At 49.7% G+C, this 6,262-nt stretch overlaps 1 pseudogene; it reads left to right on the forward strand.

Annotated features, from left to right (window-relative positions):
* Window positions 1-1,586: 1,586 nt before the first annotated feature.
* Window positions 1,587-4,910, forward strand: LOC143386244 (MOB kinase activator 3C-like; annotated as a pseudogene).
* Window positions 4,911-6,262: the final 1,352 nt, after the last annotated feature.

A 6,262-nucleotide genomic window follows, 5' to 3' on the forward strand; every position in this document is an offset into this window, starting at 1 on the left:
TTAATGGGTCATGATGGATGAGAGGAACTTCCACATGTTCAAGGTTTTTTTCCCAGAGGGCAAAAGCCTGCTGGGAGGCCTCTCCAAATTGCCTGTAGTAACCATCCTGGCCTGCCTATTATGGGTATAAGGAAGGACCCTTGTTCCAACATCTCCTCCATTAGTCTGATTTGTTGCCCATATGTGGCATGCCTTTAGCTACAAACAGTTGTCACCTTGTTCCCACCCTCCCTTCCTCAGTCTTGTCCCAACAATTACCAGATATGTGAGAAAGGAAAATGCTCCAATGTCACTCAGTCACTCTGAATTCAAGACCAGGCTTTGTCTTTGACTGTATTCAAGCTTCATTGTGGGCCTAGAGTTAGGGCTCAGACTGACCAGGGTCAAGGCCAAGTCAGAGCCCTCCAGCTTCAGCCTGGAGCCCAAGCTCACTGATTAGCTTATACTTGGCCTTAGGGCTCAGTCTGGGGCCAGGGTCAGTGCTCAGTTTGTGGCTAAGTTCCAGTCTCAGCAGGTATCTCAGTCTGCATTTCCCAATAGCTCACACACTCACAGGGGAGATGAGATGATGCCCTCAGATGCTCAAAAATCTGGCTGTATCAAAGTGACACAGGAATTGAATGGGTTAAATCTATGGTGCTACAGGTGTCTCTGAGCAATCCAGTGGTGAACCCAGCACTCTTGCATCTTTGTCTGGAGCTGATTGCTGCCTCTCTCCCAAGTCTATTCTGTGTCTGGGATACTTTCATTGTAGGGGGCAATGGAAAAAATCATTGCATGTCTGAACTCTAGAAGGGCTCAGCCGGGTAAATCTGACTGCACTCTCCTACCCTCCAGTGTCAGGTGCAGTAGATGTGGTAGAAATGTTTACAGTGTTTCAGGTGCAGGGGGAAGGCCCAAGAGACTTGATCAGGAGGAGGCTGGCTTGAAAGGAAGAACCTCCAGCCATTGTCAGAGGAAGCAGTGCTCTTATAGGCTGGCCACCCTCCCCCTCCTCCAGTGCCTGTGGCCACACTCAAAGGCCACCCAGCTGGCCACATGAGGGCCCTTTCCTATTTCAGAGTAAAGAAAAAGGAAAGGACATTTTTGGTAGAAAAGTCCCTCCTGCTCCCTGGGAATCCTCAGTGGCCAGATAAACTATCCCAGAGGAAGCGGAGGCCAGGGCCCTCCCTCTCTCCACAGCACAATGCAGCTAGGCTCTCCCACATTAAACAGGTGGGGCTCCCAGAGGTCAGTCATCTCTTCTAGGGCCCTGTCTCCTGTTGAGCCTTCAGTTGTCTCTATCTTTGGAGCCCAGACCCAGCCCACTATGAGATGCAGAGGAAACAAAACAAGATAAGAGGTGCATGTGGGTAGTAGAAGGAGAACAAGGTAGCCTGGAAAGGGGTGGGGCCCTAGGCCTGGAGGATGAGGATTTCCATTCCAGGTGGAGGGAGCAGATCTCAGGCTGAGAGGTGAGACCCAAATATTGTGTTGAGAAGTCAGAGCCCATTTGATAAGGCCCTGACCACCGACCCCCGCCCTTGTGCTTGGCAGAGCATCCTCATATCCCTGCCCCTGGACACTTGGCCCTACCAAGCCTAGCCATGGCTCTCTGCCTGAAGCAGGTGTATGCCAAGGACAAGACGTTCCGGCCGTGAAAGCGCTTTGAGCCAGGCACACAGCGCTTCGAGCTTTATAAGAAGGCACAGGCATCACTCAAGTCGGGCCAGGACCTGCGCAGTGTGGTGAGGCTGCCTCCTGGCTAGAACATCGATGACTGGATCGCTGTGCACATGGTGGACTTCTTCAACGGCATCAACCTCATCTATGGCACCATGGCGGAGCGCTGCAGTGAGTCCAACTGCCCGGTTATGGCCGGCGGGCCCCGATACGAATACCGCTGGCAGGACGAGCGCCTGTACTGGCGGCCGGCCAAGCTCTCCCCGCCACGCTATATGGCATTACTCATGGACTGGATTGAGGGCCTCATCAATGATGAGGATGTCTTTCCCACGCATGTTGGTGAACACCACCTGGTTGGAGGGTCAGCAGAGCCAGGAAGGGAGGGAGCCCCCAGGAGCCCAATCCATAGCTGAGGCATTTAGTTTCATATAGCAATTCTGGAGGGTAGGTTACTTTCATTCTGCTATCATACAAGAAGAGGTTGATGACAGTGTGCTCAAGCCAGCTATTTAACTAGGACTGTCTGATTCCCTTTGGGGGCTCTTGACCCAAGCATGAGTGCCCCACCAGAGACCATGCCTGCAAGACCATGATTCTCAGAACCTTCCAGAACAGGTGCCCCAAGTTATTTGTAACAGGTTTGCCTTCTTGGGCTGATCTTACTCCATCCTCTGGGAGTTCCCTCTGATTCCTGGCCCCAGGAAAGAGAAGAGATTGGAACTTGGATGAACCTAGATGATATCTTTACTGTAGACCAAGGCTCTGAGGGCAGAATTTTCCCTTGTGCGGTATTTTCTTATCTCAACTGTGCAGCCTGGGTGATGAGGGCGGTGAGGGAGATGAGTGATGTCACCCTGGCTCTGCTTCCTCACCCAGGGGCTGAGCAGGCATGACAGTGTGTGCATCACAGCAGCCCCACCTATATCCTGGGCTCCTGCTCCCACCCAGCCTCATGCTCATTTCTATTAAGGCTATAAGACTCAGAGATGGGTGTGGCAGGGTGGTCAGGCCCAGAGGGGAGAAGTCTGAATGCTGAGGAAAGCCTGGCACTGAGTCACAATTCAATGCCCACAGCTCCTCCCCAGCCAGTGGCTGCCATTTCCTGTACTATCGTGCCCAACAATAGTACCTTCATTTTACATAGGAGGAAACTGAGGCCAAGAGGGAAAGTGCACTGAATTAGGAAAGAGTCAGAACCAGAGTTAATGTCTTGTGTTATGAGACCAGGACCCAATGTCTTGATGGGAAGGATAAGTGTGAGGGGCCTGGGCTGAACCTGGAAGGCTTAATCCCACCAAGAGCAATGAGGGAGAAAGGGGACTGTGGGGCTGGATGAGCCAGGTATGGTCCTGAATCTGGGCTCTGTTCCCTTCCAGCTTTATACCCTTGGGCTTGTGAGATATCCATACCCCCAGATATCCATACCTTTAACCCTGGATGACTCTGCCACAATGGAGTAGAGGATGTAAACCACAAGACCTCTGCCCTGAGCATAAGGGAGCATAGGGGGCTGTGCACAAACTACCTTTTCCACAGGTCCAAGGGCAGGGTCTTTATTATTTACTTCTGAGGGTTGCTGCCATGTAGTATAAAGAGGGTTTGAATCCTGCCTCCAGTCTGTACTAATTAATAATTATGTGGCAATGGGCAAGTGACTTAATCTTTAAGCACCACCTCCATTTTTTCATATCTAGAATGGTTATCAGACCCATCAGCCAAACTGTAAGGATTTAGAGACCTAAGGTTCAAAAGACCCAGCTTAGGGGCAGGCTCACAGATAGAAGGTTCTTTGTGCTAATGCATATTTGAAAAAATGAGGAATATATGAACTGGTTCTAGTAATTAGTAATTTTAATCATTGGGAGTCTGGGACTTGCTGTGTGAATGTTGAAAAGAGGAGGGATTCAAGATGAGGCTGTAGAGAGAGGTCAGAATCAGATTATGAAAGACCTTGTGCAATGCCATGTTGGGAAGTTAGGACTTAGTCCTGAAGGCACAAGATTTTAAAAACAGACCCAAAACTTTTTAAATATTTTTTTAGTTTTAGGTGGATACAATGTTTTTATTTTATTTTGCTGTGGGGTTGAGGATTGAACCCATTGCCTCACAGGTGCTAGGCAAGCACTCTATCTCTTGAGCCACAATCCCAGCCCTGCAGACCCAAATCAGCCCTCCTTGGAATTTATATACAAGGGTGTGATGTGAGCATCCCTGCAGATACACAACTTGCTGGGGAGAGTTTGAGCCATAACTGTCATCATGATCTGAGAAGGGTTGATCAGTCACCAGCAACAAAGGTGCAAAGCCCTGCTTTAGACGATGGGAAAACTTAGAAGCTGATTTACATTTCAGCAGCAGGGAGGCACAGTCATATCTGTGCTTCATTAAAAACTAAACTATGGGAGAGGCTGGGGATAGAGCTCAGTGGCACAGCACTTGTCTAGAATGGCCTAGCAAGCAGAAGGTCCTGGATTCAGTCCCCAGCACTGGGGAGAAAAAAAAAAAAAAACATGGGAGATAACAAAACATGTCTGTCTGTCTGACTGTCTCTGGCTCCCGCTCCCTGTCCTCCTCTCTGTTTTTCTCTCTCTCCGGGACAAATGTGCTGAGATATGTACTGGGGAGAAAAAAAAAATAGCAAAAGCTGTCTGTGTGGGGAGGGTTGGCAAAATTTTGTCAGTAGAATGTTGATCCCTCTTTCTGTCCCTCTCTGGCCTCTAGGAGTTCCCTTCCCCAAGAACTTCCAGCAGGTCTGTACCAAGATCCTGACCCATCTCTTCCGAGTATTTGTCCATGTCTATATCCACCACTTCGACAGCATCCTTAGCATGGGGGCAGAAGCACACGTCAACACCTGCTACAAGCACTTCTACTACTTCATTCGAGAGTTCAGCCTGGTAGACCAGCAGGAGCTGGAGCCACTGGTGAGGCCAAAACTCCATTGCCTCCCCTGCCAAGGCTAGCTTTTGGGAGTTTTCAGATCCAAAGGCTGCCTACTATACAGAATTCAAATAGCCAAGTGAATACGTTAGGGGAAGCAATTTGTTCGACAATGGATTCCATGCTACAGTGAATCCAGTCTTCGGGCTACAGTTGGGGTCCAGGGTGGGAGGGGCCAGGCTCAAACAGAAGAATGGTTGGGTCCTATGGTTTGGGAAGTGGCTATCTGGCAAGATGAATTCAGACTGACCCCTCCTCACCTTGTGTCTCTACAGAGGGAAATGACAGAGCGGATTTGTCACTGAGCCTAGTCCTGGACATTGTTGCTCATCAGATGGACCATCTGCATACAGCGTGGCTGGGGGAGGGCATCCTTGGGAGTCTGATGTTTGAGGAATCTGAAGGCCCTAGGACCCCTTCACATACCCAATACCTGTGGACTTCTGGTTCTCAGAAGTCTGTCTACATGTCCTCCTCGCTGCTTGTGAATAGAGAAGGGAGGGCTTCAAGTGGGCAAATGGAAAGAAAGGAGGAGTCAAACCCCCTGGCATGAAGTCTGGGAGAAGGGTGGGCTATCCAGTTTCTTCTCTGACCTTTCCATAGTGGTTCCTATTTGGGGAATGTGGGTGTGACTGTGGCTGAGGTGACAGCAAGAGAGTAAGTGGCCTCTGTGTAAGTTGGAACACAGATGCCAGTGTGAGTGTGTGTGTGATCTTGACTATGGGATGCCTATCTGTGAGAGATAGGCCCTCCCTGGCACATAGTAGACTCTCCATAGATGTTGGGTGAATGGAGAGATGGATGGATGGATGAAGAGATTGGGACCATTAGACCATGACCACTGTTGCTCGGTCAAGGATCAAGGATGCCCATGTCTCCAGAAAGCCCTGATAGAGTGCCTCCTGGGGTTTGAGAATGATCCCTAATGTTCACAAAGTTCCCTTAGATTTTAAAACCAGGAATCCTGGACTCCATTCTAGCTCCCAGAATATACAAAACTGACTCTTAGGATCTGAAACCCAGCACAAAATAATCCTCCAGTCCAAGGATCCAGTGGATTTGAACTGGGAAATCTGAAGTCCTCTCTCCCATCCCAGGACACTGAGGATCTTATAGCTGATGGAGAGATGCCATCCTGAAAGTACCTGCCTCCTTCCCACCTTATTCCTGAGACATTCCAGATGATTGGATCTCCAAGCACAGCCATCCACAAAGAGACTGGGATGTTCATTCACTGCTCAATAACTTCTTGCCCAGCCCTGTGCCCACACAACACAGGTGGGGAAACTAAGGCAGGAACAGGATTCTGCCCTCCCAAAGCCTCTATACTGGGAGGCTAGGATGGAATACCAGAGGGACCTGAGAATAATCCAGTCTGTCTCTCATTGTACAAAGGAGGATACTAAAGCTGGGAGAAGAGGGGAAAACTGTCTTTCACGGACTTGGATTAAAGACCAGGGGCTTGCCTCCAAAATGATGACCTGACTGTTACACAGAAATGCACATGGAAAAAGGGTTTCACAAACCCTCTTCAGGACACAGCTGTTCCTGCTCTGAGCAAGAATTTCTAGCCAGAGAGCCCCACCACCCCTTGGGTTGGCTGGGTTGCCTGCTGAGCCAAGCCTCCAAAATTATGCCCTTCTTGACAGCCTAGAAC

This window comes from Callospermophilus lateralis, unplaced genomic scaffold (assembly GCF_048772815.1).
Source record: "Callospermophilus lateralis isolate mCalLat2 unplaced genomic scaffold, mCalLat2.hap1 Scaffold_107, whole genome shotgun sequence".
Classification (NCBI taxonomy): domain Eukaryota; kingdom Metazoa; phylum Chordata; class Mammalia; order Rodentia; family Sciuridae; genus Callospermophilus; species Callospermophilus lateralis.